The sequence below is a fragment of the Dermochelys coriacea genome, chromosome 4 (genome assembly GCF_009764565.3).
Source record: "Dermochelys coriacea isolate rDerCor1 chromosome 4, rDerCor1.pri.v4, whole genome shotgun sequence".
In the NCBI taxonomy this organism is placed as follows: domain Eukaryota; kingdom Metazoa; phylum Chordata; order Testudines; family Dermochelyidae; genus Dermochelys; species Dermochelys coriacea.
The window spans coordinates 91294012-91313206 of record NC_050071.1 but is presented as its reverse complement, the minus strand read 5'-3'; the positions used below and the strand labels follow the sequence as shown (position 1 = coordinate 91313206).

Below are 19195 nucleotides of genomic sequence, written 5' to 3'. Positions count from 1 at the left end.
GTTCACAGCATCAACCACGAAGGAATTGGGTGCTGGGTGTATGAACAAAAATTCTGCACTTTTGGCAGGAACAGAATACTTTTTATCTACCCTTTTACATCTTGGAGGCGTGGTGACCAGGGTTGCTGGATTGTTTTGGCAGGTTCAAGTAAAGCCTCATTTATGTGCTTACCTGACCAGAGGAGGCAGCATGGAGAATGTCCAAGAATTTATGCTGAGTCTCATGGACCTCCTCCAGGGGGATTTGGAGGGAGTCAGTAATCCTCTTCATAAGCTCCTGGAACTGCTTAAAATCATCCACATATGAGAGGGAGGGAGATATGTCCACATGTGACAGAGATGTGGAAGGACATGAAGAGCAGATAATTGATGCCTCTGGCACTCCACAGTGTGTAGCAGGGTGCTCTGGAGAATTGTTGCCGATAAGCAGCCCACAGGTCCCCCCAATATGGCAATTGAGGGGGGCCATAAGGAAAAGAAAGTACCCAAAATTAGTTATACCAGGAGGAATAAAGAGGGACTCGAGTCTGCCTGTGTCTTGGAGTTTCTCTCTCAGAAAAGATCTCAGCAGAGGTAACTCTAGGTTGGTAATCACATGAGCCTCAAATGGAAATCGTCAGAGAAGTTATGTTCCCCATAGCCCATGGGAGGGGCAGTCAGAGGTGTTTTTTAGACAAGTTGTCTGTCCTTTCTAGTGGGTACTGGGGAGCAAGGCTGTACCAGAGAATGATGCGATAATGGTGACAGATGAAGTGCCAATACGAAGAGTCTCTTGCACCCATAGCAGAGGGGACTCAGATTCATCAAAAACAAACAAGTCCCTGGATAATCTAAACTCCCATTGTACCAGGTGAATCTGTGCAGCAACCTGGAGAGGCCTGGCAGTGAGAACTAGTGGTATTGATGGTGACTTTGGCTTCAATGGCACCGGTCAATCAGTTTGTGATTTCAACTTGGGTATGGTAGATAACATGGAAGAAGCAGAGGCTGCAGCCAGTACCAGCTTCTTCAACACAGAGTCCTTAGAGATCCTAGCACCACGATCCTAGCTGGCTGGTACCAGGGCTGGCTTCAGTATCAAGCGATGCTGAGTACAATGGGACTTAGAAGTACCTGAAGCCTTAGATGAGGAGGGACCCTCAGTACCAGGAATCATAGAATCATAGAATCATAGAATATCAGGGTTGGAAGGGACCCCAGAAGGTCATCTAGTCCAACCCCCTGCTCAAAGCAGGACCAAGTCCCAGTTAAATCATCCTAGCCAGGGCTTTGTCAAGCCTGACCTTAAAAACCTCTAAGGAAGGAGATTCTACCACCTCCCTAGGTAACGCATTCCAGTGTTTCACCACCCTCTTAGTGAAAAGTTTTTCCTAATATCCAATCTAAACCTCCCCCATTGCAACTTGAGACCATTACTCCTCGTTCTGTCATCTGCTACCATTGAGAACAGTCTAGAGCCATCCTCTTTGAAACCCCCTTTCAGGTAGTTGAAAGCAGCTATCAAATCCCCCCTCATTCTTCTCTTCTGCAGACTAAACAATCCCAGCTCCCTCAGCCTCTCCTCATAAGTCATGTGCTCTAGACCCCTAATCATTTTTGTTGCCCTTCGCTGTACTCTTTCCAATTTATCCACATCCTTCTTGTAGTGTGGGGCCCAAAACTGGACACAGTACTCCAGATGAGGCCTCACCAGTGTCGAATAGAGGGGAACGATCACGTCCCTCGATCTGCTCGCTATGCCCCTACTTATACATCCCAAAATGCCATTGGCCTTCTTGGCAACAAGGGCACACTGCTGACTCATATCCAGCTTCTCGTCCACTGTCACCCCTAGGTCCTTTTCCGCAGAACTGCTGCCGAGCCATTCGGTCCCTAGTCTGTAGCGGTGCATTGGATTCTTCCATCCTAAGTGCAGGACCCTGCACTTATCCTTATTGAACCTCATTAGATTTCTTTTGGCCCAATCTTCCAATTTGTCTAGGTCCTTCTGTATCCTATCCCTCCCCTCCAGCGTATCTACCACTCCTCCCAGTTTAGTATCATCCGCAAATTTGCTGAGAGTGCAATCCACACCATCCTCCAGATCATTTATGAAGATATTGAACAAAACGGGCCCCAGGACCGACCCCTGGGGCACTCCACTTGACACCGGCTGCCAACTAGACATGGAGCCATTGATCACTACCCGTTGAGCCCGACAATCTAGCCAGCTTTCTACCCACCTTATAGTGCATTCATCCAGCCCATACTTCCTTAACTTGCTGACAAGAATGCTGTGGGAGACCGTGTCAAAAGCTTTGCTAAAGTCAAGAAACAATACATCCACTGCTTTCCCTTCATCCACAGAACCAGTAATCTCATCATAAAAGGCGATTAGATTAGTCAGGCATGACCTTCCCTTGGTGAATCCATGCTGACTGTTCCTGATCACTTTCCTCTCCTCTAAGTGCTTCAGGATTGATTCTTTGAGGACCTGCTCCATGATTTTTCCAGGGACTGAGGTGAGGCTGACCGGCCTGTAGTTCCCAGGATCCTCCTTCTTCCCTTTTTTAAAGATGGGCACTACATTAGCCTTTTTCCAGTCATCCGGGACTTCCCCCGTTCGCCACGAGTTTTCAAAGATAATGGCCAAGGGCTCTGCAATCACAGCCGCCAATTCCCTCAGCACTCTCGGATGCAATTCGTCCGGCCCCATGGACTTGTGCACGTCCAGCTTTTCTAAATAGTCCCTAACCACCTCTATCTCTACAGAGGGCTGGCCATCTCTTCCCCATTTTGTGATGCCCAGCACAGCAGTCTGGGAGCTGACCTTGTTAGTGAAAACAGAGGCAAAAAAAGCATTGAGTACATTAGCTTTTTCCACATCCTCTGTCACTAGCTTGCCTCCCTCATTCAGTAAGGGGCCCACACTTTCCTTGGCTTTCTTCTTGTTGCCAACATACCTGAAGAAACCCTTCTTGTTACTCTTGACATCTCTTGCTAGCTGCAGCTCCAGGTGCGATTTGGCCCTCCTGATATCTTTCCTACATGCCCGAGCAATATTTTTATACTCTTCCCTGGTCATATGTCCAACCTTCCACTTCTTGTAAGCTTCTTTTTTATGTTTAAGATCCGCTAGGATTTCACCATTAAGCCAAGCTGGTCGCCTGCCATATTTACTATTCTTTCGACTCATCGGGATGGTTTGTCCCTGTAACCTCAACAGGGATTCCTTGAAATACAGCCAGCTCTCCTGGACTCCCTTCCCTTTCATGTTAGTCCCCCAGGGGATCCTGGCCATCTGTTCCCTGAGGGAGTCAAAGTCTGCTTTCCTGAAGTCCAGGGTCCGTATCCTGCTGCTTACCTTTCTTCCCTGCGTCAGGATCCTGAACTCAACCAACTCATGGTCACTGCCTCCCAGATTCCCATCCACTTTTGCTTCCCCCACTAATTCTACCCGGTTTGTGAGCAGCAGGTCAAGAAAAGCGCTCCCCCTAGTTGGCTCCCCTAGCACTTGCACCAGGAAATTGTCCCCTACGCTTTCCAAAAACTTCCTGGATTGTCTATGCACCGCTGTATTGCTCTCCCAGCAGATATCAGGAAAATTAAAGTCACCCATGAGAATCAGGGCATGCGATCTAGTAGCTTCCGTGAGTTGCCGGAAGAAAGCCTCATCCACCTCATCCCCCTGGTCCGGTGGTCTATAGCAGACTCCCACCATGACATCACTCTTGTTGCACACACTTCTAAACTTAATCCAGAGACACTCAGGTTTTTCCACAGTTTCGTACCGGAGCTCTGAGCAGTCATACTGCTCCCTTACATACAGTGCTACTCCCCCACCTTTTCTGCCCTGCCTGTCCTTCCTGAACAGTTTATAACCATCCATGACTGTACTCCAGTCATGTGAGTTATCCCACCAACTCTCTGTTATTCCAATCACGTCATAATTCCTTGACATCACCAGGACCTCCAGTTCTCCCTGCTTGTTTCCAAGGCTTTGTGCATTTGTATATAAGCACTTGAGATAACCTGTTGATCGCCCTCATTCCCAGTATGAGGCAGGAGCCCTCCCCTCACAGACATTCCTGCCTGTGCTTCCTCCCGGTATCCCGCTTTCCCACTTACCTCAGGGCTTTGGTCTCCTTCCCCCGGTGAACCTAGTTTAAAGCCCTCCTCACTAGGTTAGCCAGCCTGCTGGCAAAGATGTTCTTCCCTCTCTTCGTAAGATGGAGCCCGTCTCTGCCCAGCACTCCTCCTTCATGGAACACCATCCCATGGTCAAAGAATCCAAAGCCTTCTCTCCGACACCACCTGCGTAGCCATTCGTTGACCTCCACGATTCGACGGTCCCTACCCAGGCCTTTTCCTTCCACGGGGAGAATGGACGAGAACACCACTTGCGCCTCCAACTCCTTTATCCTTCTTCCCAGAGCCACGTAGTCCGCAGTGATCCGCTCAAGGTCATTCTTGGCAGTATCATTGGTGCCCACGTGGAGAAGCAGGAAGGGGTAGCGATCCGAGGGCTTGATGAGTCTCGGCAGTCTCTCCGTCACATCACGAATCTTAGCCCCTGGCAAGCAGCAGACTTCTCGGTTTTCCCGGTCAGGGCGGCAGATAGATGACTCAGTCCCCCGGAGGAGAGAGTCCCCGACCACCACCACCCGCCTTCTCCTCTTGGGAGTGGTGGTCGTGGAACCCCCAACCTCAGGACATCTCAAAGGAGAGCTTTGAGCCTCAGCAGTACCCTTTTTGGGATGTGAGCTCTCTGGATCCACAGGTCTCTGTGGTGACCCAGGCACCTGTTTCTCTCTGGGGGTATCTGGAGCTCCTCTTTCTGGAAGTCTTGGTACTATCTCCCATGGTTCTTTCCTGCAAAGATCTAATGGGTGAGTTGGCTGCAGAGGCTACAGGGGCATTGTGTTCACTGGAAAACTGCTGTATAGGGGGGTATCGGGGCGTGGATCAGAGGCAGGTCAAAGGGAGTGCACCATAATGAGAAGCCCAAGCTTTAGCTCCCTGTTCTTTCTAGACCCACTCATAAACCCTGAGCAAAATTTACGCTTAGATGGGACATAGGTATCCCCTAAGCAGTGGATAAAGTGAGAGTGACTGCACTAACTGGGATAGGATCCCAGCAAGTAAGGCAAGGTACAAATCCAGGTATTTAGGCATAACCCAAGATAGCCTCCTTCAAAGGAAGAAAGAAACATCGGGGGAGTCTACCGAAGAAGTCCCCCCTCAAAAAAACCTGCTAATATGGATAAAAAAACCTAGAAAGAGCTAAAAGGTAAAACCCAAACCCAAAACCAACAATAGTTAAACAAGAACAGCTATTTCCTAAGGTAAACTAGCTAAGAAGAGGGCACTACAAAACACTCCGTCTCAGGCCAAGGCTGTTGAAAACGAACTGATGGCAGTTTGTCCCTCATGGCTCTGTATATCCTTGGTACAGGGCACAAGGATAGCTAGGGTGCATGTGTAGACTGTATGGGCATTGTTACCAAACATTTCCAATCAAAGGCACATGGAGCATATGCGCACCCAAAATGGAGCACCTGTAGGGACATTACTTGAAGAAGAACAATACAAGGAGGGGGGAGAATAGAAAAAGCATAATTTAATCTGGAAAAATTTGGAAAATAAAACAGTAATGTCCTAAACCAAACATTTTGGAAAGACTGGTCAGATACCACTGCCTACAAAATGAGCATCTGACAGGTAAAGCAGCTCATATTACCAAAAATACATTCAAAGCAATAAACCAGAGGTTCTCAAACTGTGGTCGGTGGACCACTGCTCCATTCAGGTGTTCCGTGGATAGTTCTAAGGTGCACACCTGGGCGGCCGCACATCAGAAAATGAAGGGCCACCCACCTAATTAGTGGAGCCGTGCATGGGTAGTTCCACTAATTAGGTGCCTGGACCCTGGAGAAGATGCACATGTAAGGTGAGGTGGTGGCCTTGGGGGGAATAGAGGGTAGGTGGGAGGGGGGCAGTGGGGTGAGAAGAAGGGATGGGGTGGAATTTGGGATATGCAGGGCTCTGGCAGCCAGAGAAAGAGGTGACTTTCCCCAGCTCCAGGGCTGTGGCTGCCGAGGAGAGACAGCACTCCTTCCCAGCCCCAGCTGAAGGCTGCTGCAGTAGGGGAGAAAGGGAAAGACCCCCCCGCTCCTTCCCAGCCCTAGCTTGGGGGCTGCCATGGCGGGGGAGAGAGGGCACATCCATCACGTTAGAAAGATAAGACTACTGATATTAAAATATGAGTTGTGTGCTTTTATTTGTAGAACAAAAAAAGTTTATTATTATTAAGGTTTTTTTTAATATATAGTGCTTTTATCCAAAGTGCTTTATAATAATAAGCTAATGGGACAAACAACATTTGGAAAGCTCATTAAGTGGTCTGCTGAGACCCTCAGCAATTTTCAAGTGGTCTATAAAAAAAAAGTTTGAGAACAACTGTAATAGACAAAACCAAAAGATTATATTTGTTTTGGAAAGAAATTAAAAACAAATGTTTTCGAACAATGGAGGGGTTGAATAAAGCCTTCCAGAATTTCAGTTTGGAGCCAGCATTTTATATTCAGTCAAATGAGTTGAAACTGCTCTGTGTTGCCAAACTAGCATTTATCATACAACTTCTCAAAGTGTACAACACTAATAGCTAGCCTCTATACAAGCAAAACTATACTGCAGGGCCTAGCGGGGACCTAGTAATGACAATATGAAAAGAAGGCAGACAAATGATGTTGCTAATGCATAGTCCCTCATGCAATTAGCCAAAGTAAATGGTGATTCAAACAGTAGTTTAAGTTACACACATGGATGGAAGTGGGTCAGAAAGCAGGCATGGGTAGGAGCAACTGATATTCAAATATGGCCAATTTTGCACACTCAGTGAACGCCCGATTAATGCAGGATAGATTGCTTTATCATTTAAGCCCATTAAAGCCAGGTCTATACGGAAGATTGCATCTGTTAAACTAAAAGATGTGATATTAAGGTGATTTAGTTATCGTAATGAAAAACCATGTCTGAACATTCTTAATTCAATTTACAACTTGTTTATATTGGTTTAGCTTGCGTTGACAAATTTACAGGCACAAGCTAAACCAAAATAATCAGCTTAAAACCAATATATGTGTAACTACACAGGAGTTTGTACAAATTTAACTAAATCAATGATAATCCAACTTAATTAAACTGATGCAATTTGTGTTTTTGAAGCTAACACTTTTTTCCTGATCCACATGTACCTCAGTTTAAATCATCCATGAATCTGGTTCTGCGTCTCATGGAATAGGCATCAATAGCATGCCTTTGCCTTCTTTCCATTTATACTGGCATAATTGACCTCAAACTCTGACCCAGAAAGTGCAAATAAAACAGATAAATGATAAAAGGATCAAGAGGGAGTAGAACGAGTATAGCAAGAAACAGGAAAAGCAGCTAACAAGAAGATGCAAGATAAAATTATCTATTTTTACATTCCCTTTCTAGCTGATTTTCCTGCTATATCCCTCTTTGTGCTTCTGACGTGTAAAATACATTCATTTTACATATCCACTGAATACCAAATTGGTGCAGGTTACATTATATCATCACTAAGTTACCTCCATTTTCCAGCCCACTTACACTCTACATGTAACTTGAGTCACCAATCAATTTATCCCAGACTCTTCCATGGATACCCAGACACTTCCATGGGAATGGTGCCAGCTTACACCAGAGATAAATTTATCTCAGTATGTGGATGGATGATGGATCCAGAAGAAAATCTATCAGCACCCTCCTGTCTGTCGTTTAAGGCCTGGTCCAAAGCCCAAGGGAGTCAGTGCAAAGACTCAAATTAACTCCAATGCACTTTAGATCAGACTCAATTCATATAAATGCCAACAGGAGGGGAAAAAAAAAAGCAGCTAAAATACATGAGTATTTTATGAAACTCTCATGACAAAATTGAATTGAGTCAGATACAACTGAATTCCAGACATCCCCACTACTTTATCTCCAATATTCAACATTTAGAGAAAGAAATTTTACCTTAGAAAGTTACATGTTGCGCAGTATTGTTCATGTAGTAAATCTGCAAGAATACAATCAAAATCCTATAATAAAAGAGAGAGAAATGTGCATCTGAACACAAGCTACAACTGGAAACAAAGTATCAGTATCCATTAAACTAGATACAAACTGATGACAGCTTTTGGAAAGTCTTAATTAACAAATAGTTTCTTGTTTGCAAAAGGTTATGTCTATACAAGGGGAGTGCTTTACCAGTATAGGAATATCAGTATACTTCACCAGCAAAGCCTCCTATTGTGGACATAGCTCTACAGGCAAAGCTGTATTTTGCACCAATATAATAAGAACCATCCCACACACATGTAACACACACTGTGTACCAGTAAAAGCACACAGTTTGGCCTAAATGCATCAACACTATAGACTTCTGCCAGCACAGCTATGTCAGTCTGGGATCACCTCTCGGCATCCCTGACCAACACCGCTGTGCTGACAGATGTCTGTAGTGTACACCTAGCTGTAGGCCAGAATTTTAAAAGTACCCTTATGAGCTGGGTGAAACCTTGTTATAGGTTGCGTTAAGATCTTGTTCATAGTGACATGTGAACATGATCCCCATTTAAGTTTTTAGAATAGCAGCCCTGTTAGTCTGTATCTGCAAAAAGAAAAGGAGTACTTGTGGCACCTTAGAGATTAACAAATTTATTAGAGCATGGTGACCCCGTGGTCGCCATGCCCTAATAAATTTGTTCGTCTCCAAGGTGCCACAAGTACTCCTTTTCTATTTAAGATAGTTGTAAGATACAGTTAAGGGGACATACCTAAAACAAAGCCTAATAGATTCTGCCAAAAACTAGCTCCAGGTGGGCGGAGGGTCTAACTGGTTATTTCGACCAGGTGTGTGGGTGTATGGGAGAGCACACAAAAACTGAGGTGAGGACAGACAAAAACAGAGACAGAGGTACAGGCAAAAAGTGAGAAAGCCAAACAGTAGCCTGTAAGCATAGTGTGTCCCTGGAAAAAGTGAGGAGGAGAGTTTTTCGGCCTGTCGGCTAAAGGGGTTTGGGGCTGTAAACAAAAAAAAACTTCCCCTTTTGTTCTTGGTTCCTTCTGTGTTCAGAAACACAGGAGTTTGAACTTTTTTTGGTAAACAAACAAAACTGCATTCCAGAAATACCTATCACTAATTTCTATTCCCAACTAGAACATCCCCAAGGCCCCCAAATATACTAGCCACTTGGGTTGAAAAAGGGCAACAGTGTTTAGGCACCTAAAGATGCAGTTAAAAACAACAAGAAGTCTGGTGGCACCTTAAAGACTAACAGGAGTCCTAACGGGATTTTCAAAATCACCTATCTGCATTTTTAATCACCTAAATACCTTAAAAAATCTGGCCGAGGCACATGGTTAACATCCCAACTTCAACAGTACTATTCAGAGTGGACAAAAATAATTGTATGCCTAAATCTTAGCAGGATCAGTCTAAAAAGCCAGAGCACACACCATAAGGACAAGACAAGACACGCTTTTTTATGCTGTACCCACATTGCCAGTTTTCAGTATGCTGAACATTTTTTTTTTTAATTTACAACGCATAATTGCATCATGAATGGTGACAAAGGGAAGCTGAAGATTTAGGCAACTCAATAAGAGACTGCTGGGACTTTTGGCATCTGGGGGAAAATGAAAGGCAATTTGGGATTGTGGGATAATTACATTAGATGTATATATCTGTTTAAATCACTGGAAGTGAAACACAATATGAGAGAGACTAGGTAGATAGAGATAATATCTTATATTGGACCAACAGAGAAGCAGAGCTCTGTGTAGCTTGAAAGCTTGTACCTTTCACCAACAGCTGGTCCAATAAAAGATATTACCTTGTAAACTGGAGTAATAGTAATAGGATGAAATTTAATAGTGAGAAGTGTAAGGTTATGCATTTAGGGATTAATAACAAGAATTTTAGCTATAAATTGGGGACGCATCAATTAGAAGTAACGGAAGAGGAGAAGGACCTTGGAGTATTGGTTGATCATAGGATGACTATGAGCTGCCAATGTGATGGCTGTGAAAAAAGCTAATGCGGTTTTGGGATGCATCAGGAGAGGCATTTCCAGTAGGGATAAGGAGGTTTTAGTACCGTTATAAAAGGCACTGGTGAGACCTCACCTAGAATACTGTGTGCAGTTCTGGTCTCCCATGTTTAAAAAGGATGAATTCAAACTGGAGCAGGTACAGAGAAGGGCTACTAGGATGATCCGAGGAATGGAAAACTTGTCTTATGAAAGGAGACTTAAGGAGCTGGGCTTGTTTAGCCTAACTAAAAGAAGGTTGAGGGGAGATATGATTGCTCTCTATAAATATATCAGAGGGATAAATACAGGAGAGGGAGAGGAATTATTTCAGCTCAGCACCAATGTGGACACAAGAACAAATGGGTATAAACTGGCCACCAGGAAGTTTAGACTTGAAATCAGATGAAGGTTTTTAACCATCAGAGGAGTGAAGTTTTGGAATAGCCTTCCAAGGGAAGCAGTGGGGGCAAAAGATCTATCTGGCTTTAAGATTCTACTCGATAAGTTTATGGAGGAGATGGTATGATGGGATAATGGGATTTTGGTAAGTAATTGATCTTTAAATATTCAGGGTAAATAGGCTAAATCCCCTGAGATGGGATATTAGATGGATGGGATCTGAGTTACTATAGAAAATTCTTTCCTGGGTATCTGGCTGGTGAATCTTGCCCATATGCTCAGGGTTTAGCTGATTGCCATATTTGGGGTCGGGAAGGAATTTTCCTCCAGGGCAGATTGGAGAGGCCCTGGAGGTTTTTCGCCTTCCTCTGTAGCATGGGGCATGGTTGACTTGAGGGAGGCTTCTCTGCTCCTTGAAGTCTTTGAACCATGATTTAAGGACTTCAATAGCTCAGACATGGGTGAGGTTTTTCATAGGAGTGGGTGGGTGAGATTCTGTGGCCTGCGCTATGCAGGAGGTCGGACTAGATGATCAGAATGGTCCCTTCTGACCTTAGTATCTATGAATCTATATCACCGCACCCACCTTGTCTCTTTCATATCCTGGGACCATCACAGTTGCAACACTCACTGCTACAAACAGACAGACAATACTGACATTTAAGTATAATTATTTTGTTCCAGAATTCAACCATTGAGATGAATGGGGCAGTTCACACCTCTTAGGCTTTTATTGTAGACTCTCTTCATATTCACAAATACAGTATTGATTCAGTTTACACACTTCACATTTTCAAGGTGCTAGAAAGTTTTTGAAAACAAATGAAAATTTAGGAGATTTTTAGCACAAGTCTGCTGAAAAAGGCAGGCAACACGTGTGTTCTGCAGCTGCATAATACATAGGGTCATACATAAGTGAAGATATATATTTGACCTTTCTGTGCATCTCACAGTGCATTTTGCATAACATGTCCATTTAGATTAAAACACTCCTCAGGAAGAATTGTCTCTTGTTCAGCAGTCAGTGCCTAACAATAATAAACAATATAAATAATACAGCAAAGGAAATCTCAGTAAAATCTCTTAAAGCCACATTTGTTAAGTGTACATATTTTTTTAAATCCTATGGAATGCAAAGAGTCAATTACCTGTGGTAGAATGAAAAAATGCATTATTGTAACATACAGTTCTTATACGATGCTTTATATTTTCAAATGCTGTATAAACATTCAGATCCCCAGACTCCCCTAAATCCAAGGGTCTGGAAAGGACATGAGTCTGCACTCAGAAACTTTTCTCTTCATTCTTCTACTGGGGCGATGGGAGGTTGCACTTCTGCAGAAACGACAAAGGGAGTGGTCCACACATCTAATGAGATCTCAAGAGAGCCACCAGAGGCCTGGGTCATCTCCTTAGATGCCCTCCTTACCTGTAACCCATTGACAGCATGAATCCAATGTTACTTTGGGCTCTGTCAAACAGCATGGCTCCTTACCTCTCCTTCAGGTGTTGAGAGGATTAGAATGCGGATGGGGAACCTACTGAAGATAATGCTGATTGAATCAGCATTACTTGTGTTAGTTTGCCCATCCAGGTGTTTGAAGGTGGCATAATGCAGTTGTGCATGACAACCACCTCCAAAACTTGCTCCCTCCTTTTTCATCCCCCACCCACAGAGCCTACATTCTGCTAAATGGCTTACATGGGGTTGTGAGAAAGAGAGAGAGCATGTTACGGAGCTAACAGCCCCACTATTGCATCCGGTCAAATTCACCTTTGCTTACATAGAGGGACAGGAGCATTGGATCTTAACTAAATTCATCCTCCAACCTCAATGAAGTAGGGAAGTATTATTTCCATTTTACAGATGATGAAATGGGCATAGAGAGGTTAAGTGATTTGTTTAAGACAAAGGGAATCAGTGTTAGGGCCATGGCTAGAATTTGGCTCCCTGCCCCTTGCTTGGTCCACTAGAAAAAAGCTGCTTCTCATTACCGCTTCATTCATAACAGCAATCCGGTGCAAGCTTTTATCTTTAACATACAGTTACACTGAGCCCTGACTAGCATAATACAAGGGAAACCCACAAATAGTTAGATTGACAACATTTCCCTTAATGTCCTTTATATCAAATACATTTAAATGAAAAATGTGGTCTATGCAAAAGAGTAAAGGTTCATCTACATACAAAGGGGATCCCAAACAACTAAAATGGTTTTAAATTAACAAATTGATTTATGTCAGTTCAAGTCTGTGTGTGGACACACTTATTCTGGAATAAGACTACCCTTTTCAATTTACATTATGTCATTTTTGTAAATTTTATTCTAGAATATGGCTGTCCACACACAGACTTGCACCAACATAACTGAAGGTTTCAGAGTAGCAGCCGTGTTAGTCTGTATCTGCAAAAAGAAAAAAGGAGGATTTGTGGCACCTTAGAGGCTAACAAATTTATTTGAGCATACGCTTTTGTGAGCTACAGCTCACTTCATCGCATGCATTTCCACTGAATGCATCCGACGAAGTGAGCTGTAGCTCACGAAAGTTTATGCTCAAATATATTTGTTAGTCTCTAAGGTGCCACAAGTCCTCCTTTTCTTATAACTGAAGGTATGAATTAAAACATGATTTTGTTCCAAATTGTGCATAAACTAGCCCTCCATGCTAGGAATTCCTAAACTCAAAATCTGACTCTAGTTTTCTCTATAACCTTGGGCAAGTCATTTCATCTTTGTCTCAGCTTCTCCAGCTGTACAATGGAGATAATAATTACCTGCCAAAAGAGTACTGTGAAAATTACTTAGTTTATGTAAAATGCATTGAAAATGAAAAATGCTACATTAGTACAAAATATTGGCATTATATTTAGGACAGATGCATGAGTCTGTATATTCAGATTCCATAATCCAACAAGGCCACAAAATGCAGCATTATGTCACATTGTAAGTTGTGGCCAACCATCTCCTTGGTTTGTTCTTCCATTCACTAATTCGCTCCTGTCGTAAATATAAAGGGAGGCTAACCACCTTTAAATCCCTCCTGGCCAGAGGAAAAAGCCCTTTCACCTGAAAAGGGTTAAGAAGCTAAGATAACCTTGCTAGCACCTGACCAAAATGACCAATGAGGAGACAAGATACTTTCAAAGCTGGAGGGCGAGGTGGGGAACAAAGGGTTCTCTCTGTCTGTGTTGCTTTTGCCGGGACCAGAGCAGGAATGCAGGTCAGAACCCCTGTAAAAAAATCAGTGAGCAATCTAGTTAGATATACATTAGATTCTGTTTTGTTTAAATAATTGATAAAATAAGTTGTGCTAAATGGAATGTATATTCCTGTTTTTGTGTCTTTTTGTAACTTCAGGTTTTGCATAGAGGGATTCTCTATGTTTTGAATCTGATTACCCTGTAAGGTATTTACCATCCTGATTTTACAGAGGTGATTCTTTTATTTTTTCTTCAATTAAAATTCTTCTTTTAAGAACCTGATTGTTTTTCATTGTTGTTAAGATCCAAGGGTTTGGGTCTTTCCCGCCAAATCCCCCAAGACATTTCCAAGCGGGCTCTTTCCCGGTTATATTTTGTTAGACGCTTGGTGGTGACAGCAATAAAGTCCAGGGACAAAAAGGTAAAATAGTTTGTACCTTGGGGAAGTTTTAACCTAAATTGGTAAAAATAAGCTTAGGGGGTTTTTCATGCAGGTCCCCACATCTGTACCCTAGAGTTCAGAGCGGGGAAGGAACCTTGACAGCTCCTTTTTCAAAAACAACCACCACAACAACCAGTCCTAGAGGTGAAAATACTATACTGTAATTAACAAACAAAACCCAAAAATAAATCTTTGACTTAAGACTAAGTGGAAACTAAATTTTTTACTTCTGCCAACCTCAGTCTATGTGCCAGGTACTAAGGCATGCCTTTGGTAAGATAGAATTCTTTACTTTTAAAATGTGCCATAAATTCTATTAGAGAAAGCATAAATAATTAAAGTTAATGCCTGGAAACTGGCACCAGCTACCAGCATGATGACTCAACCTCTTAGAGCTCCATTCATTATATTCAGCTACAAAAACTAGAAGTTATAAAATATGTATGAATGAATTCTATTAGTATTAACACACTACTTCCTTAAATGTTCATTCTGACCCAGGTGGTACTGATAGAGATTCGCTCCCCTCAGGCATCTTTTTACTTAAAATAACCCAAGATTATTGTGCTGCCTCTAAGGATTAAACAAATTACAGTCTTAAAAATGTATTATAGGACTCTCCCACTTTCCAAGGCATGAAATATAGTTAATGCGAAGTTTGCTCTATGGCATCAATTGTTACATTGATTAAGAAGTGCTGGACTTGACGGTATAGATCATCTTCATCTTTCTCCTTTAATTTTAAACATTTGAACCAGAGTCTTCAGGCTGCTAAATTCAGTCTTATGCAGACCAAACTGAACTAAATGTGGCAAGAGATCTGCACTGAAGAATTCCCCTTTAAAGGAGGAATCCTCATAGGCACAAAAAGCTGGCAGAGGCAACTCCGTGACTTGACTCTATTTTAGGATTTTAGCAGTATCAGAGTACTTTCCACCTAAAATCAATAGTAATTGCAAAAACCCTAGTCAATTCCATAGAGTGTCTGGCACTTCTTTTTCAGGATAAAAACTCTGCTTGGGGTACAGATTGTTTTGATTCTTTTAGATTTCATTAATGTATGTCTTGTTTTAGGTTGACTTCTTAGAGGAAAAAATGCTTTCATGTAACTGGTCTGTATAGGTTACATAATAGGCCAAGTTTTGAAAATCTGTGCCATACTTAATCACTGCTACCAAGGTTTAGAAGGACCCAATTTTTCTTTGTTTTGAAAACAAATACATTTTGAAAACTCTCTCAAACATGCTGTCAGTTTATACATTGCAATTATTGTCCCAACCTTCAGATCACTTCTCACCTCAGATGTCTCATAACAAATCTTTTATTAGCCCTGATCCTATTGGTTATAGCCTTTTTTCCCTCTGATGACACCTGACATTTGTCTTTGTCTCTCCTGTGACAAAATTGCCACAAAGATGGGTATTTAATGCAATACAAGTAATTATCCCTTTGTTAATACATCTATGACTCAGTGGTTGTCAGCATATTTCACGTAATATGAGTCTTGTTCATGTGTATTAGAGGGTTCAAAAAAGAACTAGATAAATTCATGGATGACAGGTCCATCGATGGCTATTAGCCAGGATGGACAGGGATGGTCCCTAGCCTCTGTTTGCCAGAAGCTGGGAATGAGCGATAGGGGATGGATCACTTGGTAATTACATGTTCTGTTCATTCCCTCTGGGGAACCTAGCATTGACTACAGTCGGAAGACAGGATACTGAGCTAGATGGACCATTGGTCTGACCCAGTATGGCTGTTCTTATGTACACTGTATACCAGGGATCAGCACCTTTTGGCATGTGGCCCATCAGGGAAATCTGTTGGCGGGACAGGATGGTTTGTTTACCTGCAGCATCCACAGATTCGGCCGATCATAGCTCCCACTGACCGCACCGTTCAAGGCCAATGGGGGCTGTGGGAAGCGGCGGCCAGCACATCCCTCAGCCCACGCCACTTCCCGCAGCCCCCATTGGCCTGGAACAGTGAACCACAGCCAGCGAGAGCTGCGATCGGCCAAACCTGCAGACGCTGCAGGTTAACAAACCGTCCTGGCCCGCCAGCGGATTTCCCCGATAGGCCCCATGCCACAGGTTGCTGATCCCTGCTGTATATCATGTGTTATTCTTTATACTTAAAAAAAAAATTCTCCAAACAAACAAAGGGCCCCAAGAGTCACCGAGTGAACCTGCCTGCAAGGTGCTGAGCACTCTCAATCTCCATCAAAAGTAATGAGTTAAAGGTGCTGAATATCTCATGAAGGGTATTCAACGCCTCATTGGATCAGGCCCAAAATGAGGTGCAGGAGGGGAGGGAGGAAAATTTTTCTCCTGTGAGCACTTCCACTTTTATAAAACCATACAAACAACTCTTCTTACAGCTAATAACATAATCAAAGTCATATCCCTACATTGTGCACAACCATTCACTTCTTTTGGTAACCACAGCAAAAGCCTTGCATCCCACTTAATGTTAAGTAATTTTAATAAAATTATGTTTACCATAACTCAAAGTCTTTGGATCCAAGTACCTTACCACAACACTTCCAGCAAAGAAGGGAACTATTTAAAGTGTGGTTACAATCAGAAAAGTGGCTTTATAACAATGACACTTTCTTATCTTACAGTACTGGTCCCTTTATATAATCATGCAACACCTGATTATTGGCAAAAATAAGATTTTTTTTTAATTGTTTACTACTCTTAGCTGTGACATGTTCCTCAAAATAGCACCCTATAATCCCCATGTTCATCATTCATATATGGTTGTGATATTTCATACAAAGCATACCATGTAAGATATCGTATGAAAGGTCATGATCTGCTGAAACCTGTTGTTCTGTACAAATATGTATATCGTTTGTGTGTGTGAAGTTATGAGATTTTGCTGTATGGTTGTTACTGAAATATGTTATAAGTTTGCTAGTGACATACAACGAAGGCAAACTCCTCCCAGGAGAGTGCTCAAGGACCATTAATCAGCAGGGGAGTTGAAATCAAGGAATTTGCAATTCAATGAGGGCTGCCCAAGCACCACACAATGGGGACTACTGAACTCTATGACTCAGTTGCACAAGACCACACCAGGGGGTTTGTTCAACCCTGTGACTCAGCAAACCCCACCCAGAAATGCCTGGGCTAGTGTTTTCTAGGCATATGGACTAAGGATATAAAATAGGGAACAGTGGCATCATGCTTTTGCCTTTCTCCTCCCCTACCTAGGCTACAAGCAACAAGAATACTGGGAAAACAGAAAACTTCAACTGAGGAGACTGGTCCAGGCTAAGGGAGAAGCCTGTGTATTAAGAACTATACTATCCAGTGGGGTGAGAAAATTGCTTGATCTAAATGCTGTCTAGTGTAATAAAATATAAGATTTAGATTGTACGCTTATCTTTTTTCTTTTAATGTCTATCTCTGACCTTTTAGGCCTACCATTTATAATCACTTAAAATCTATCTTTCTGTAGTTAATAAATCTGTTTTATATTTTACCTAAAAGGGTGTATTTTCCTTTAAGTGCTTGGGAAATCTCAGCTCAGGTTACAAAAGGCTAGTGTATGTTCTCTCCGCACTGTGGAGGGGTGGACTGGGTAATAAACTTACACTGGTCAGGCTCCTGACCAGGGTAAGATGATACAGCTCTGGGGTGCAAGGCTGGGGAGCTGCATGGTCTCTGTGCAGCTAGTCCCTTCTTGTCCATCTTCCTGGGCCTAGTTGTCCCATCCACCAAATGGCTCATCTAGGTAGCAAAGCGTCTTAGGACATGACTACACTGCAGTTAAAAACCTGTGTCAGCTGACTCAGGTTCCCGGGGCTCAGGGTAAGGGGCTGTTTAATTGTAGTTTAGACATTCAGGCTCAGGCTGGAGCCAGGGCTCTGGGACACCTCAGGCTCTTGGCTGGAATCAAGGCTTCCCTTGTCAAGCAAGTAGCAGAGCTCTGCTCTCCTTCCTGGACATATTTTGCAAGTATTGGTAGGGTGGGGTCAGCTGGGCCCACAAGTTCTCTTCAACCCCTTGATGCCAGTGTGGGGCCTATCCGGCCCATCACAGGTGACCTATATGAAATGAGTTGGTGAACACAGTCCATTTATTAGTCGACAATATCAAAATCACAAAGTTATAACTACACTAATTGGCATCTTTATTGGCTGTCTCAATTAGGGATGCAATTCATTTTTGCCTCATTTCAAATCCATTTAAACATTGAAATTCATACTGTTTAAAGAATTACTGGGCTCATGTTTCATTTGGGACACTAAACTGAAATGACAGTTTTGATAAATGTATATACCACAAAATCATATACATTAGCTACAAGGGAATTACAGCTAAGATATAGGGTGAAATCCTCTGAATTTATTTCTAGTCACGGAAATCTGAGCAAAGTTCAAGTACACTATACAATGTAAAATCCCTCTTTTACACAGGAACAAGATGCAACTGCACTATAAATTAAGGGTAATATTTTCTAAAGCACCTGCATGATTAAGAAGCGTAAGTCCCACTTTCACTTCCCACTTAGGCACTTGAGGCCAGATTTTCAAAAGGTATATAGGTACCTAAAGATGCAAACAACTCCTAACTCTTTACAAAACGCTTTGCACCATTAGATCTCAAAGCTCTTTACAAAGTAGATCAGTAAGATTATCCCTATTTTACAGATGGGGAAACTGAGTCATGCAGAGGTGAATTGACTCTGCCATGGTCACACAGCAGGTGAGTGTCAGACCTGGGAATAAAACCCAACCCTTGTGAGTCCCAATCTAGTGCTCTAGCCACTGTTCCACGCAGTGGTACCTAAGCTGCATAGTAGCCAGGAAAAAATACATAATATTGACATAAAATAGTTCTATGATTCTGCTATCATTCAAACAACAGAATTGTCTGATATATTATCTATGGGCTGTAGTACATGTACTTAACTACAGTGGAGCTATTTTTCATACACACTTTGGGACAGAAAGTGTCCAACTTCCATTAAAGTTCGGGGGAAAAGGGTCCCATCTATTTCAATGAGGGGGGGCGCCTTCAGGATCTTTATCTACAACATATTATTATTACTAGAAAT

The 19195-nt window shown here is 42.7% G+C and overlaps 2 protein-coding genes across 2 annotated transcripts in view; both read right to left on the bottom strand.

Moving 5' to 3' along the window:
- Window positions 1-8083, bottom strand: part of LOC122460029 — a 48879-nt gene extending 40796 nt beyond the window's left edge. The window contains exon 1 of the mRNA XM_043513791.1: window positions 8023-8083. The gene's annotated coding sequence lies outside the window, so the exon portion shown is untranslated. The remainder of the gene's footprint in view (window positions 1-8022) is intronic.
- LOC119855082 overlaps window positions 6460-19195 on the bottom strand; it is a 52961-nt gene continuing 40225 nt past the window's right edge. The window contains exon 9 of the mRNA XM_043513851.1: window positions 6460-8087. The gene's annotated coding sequence lies outside the window, so the exon portion shown is untranslated. The remainder of the gene's footprint in view (window positions 8088-19195) is intronic.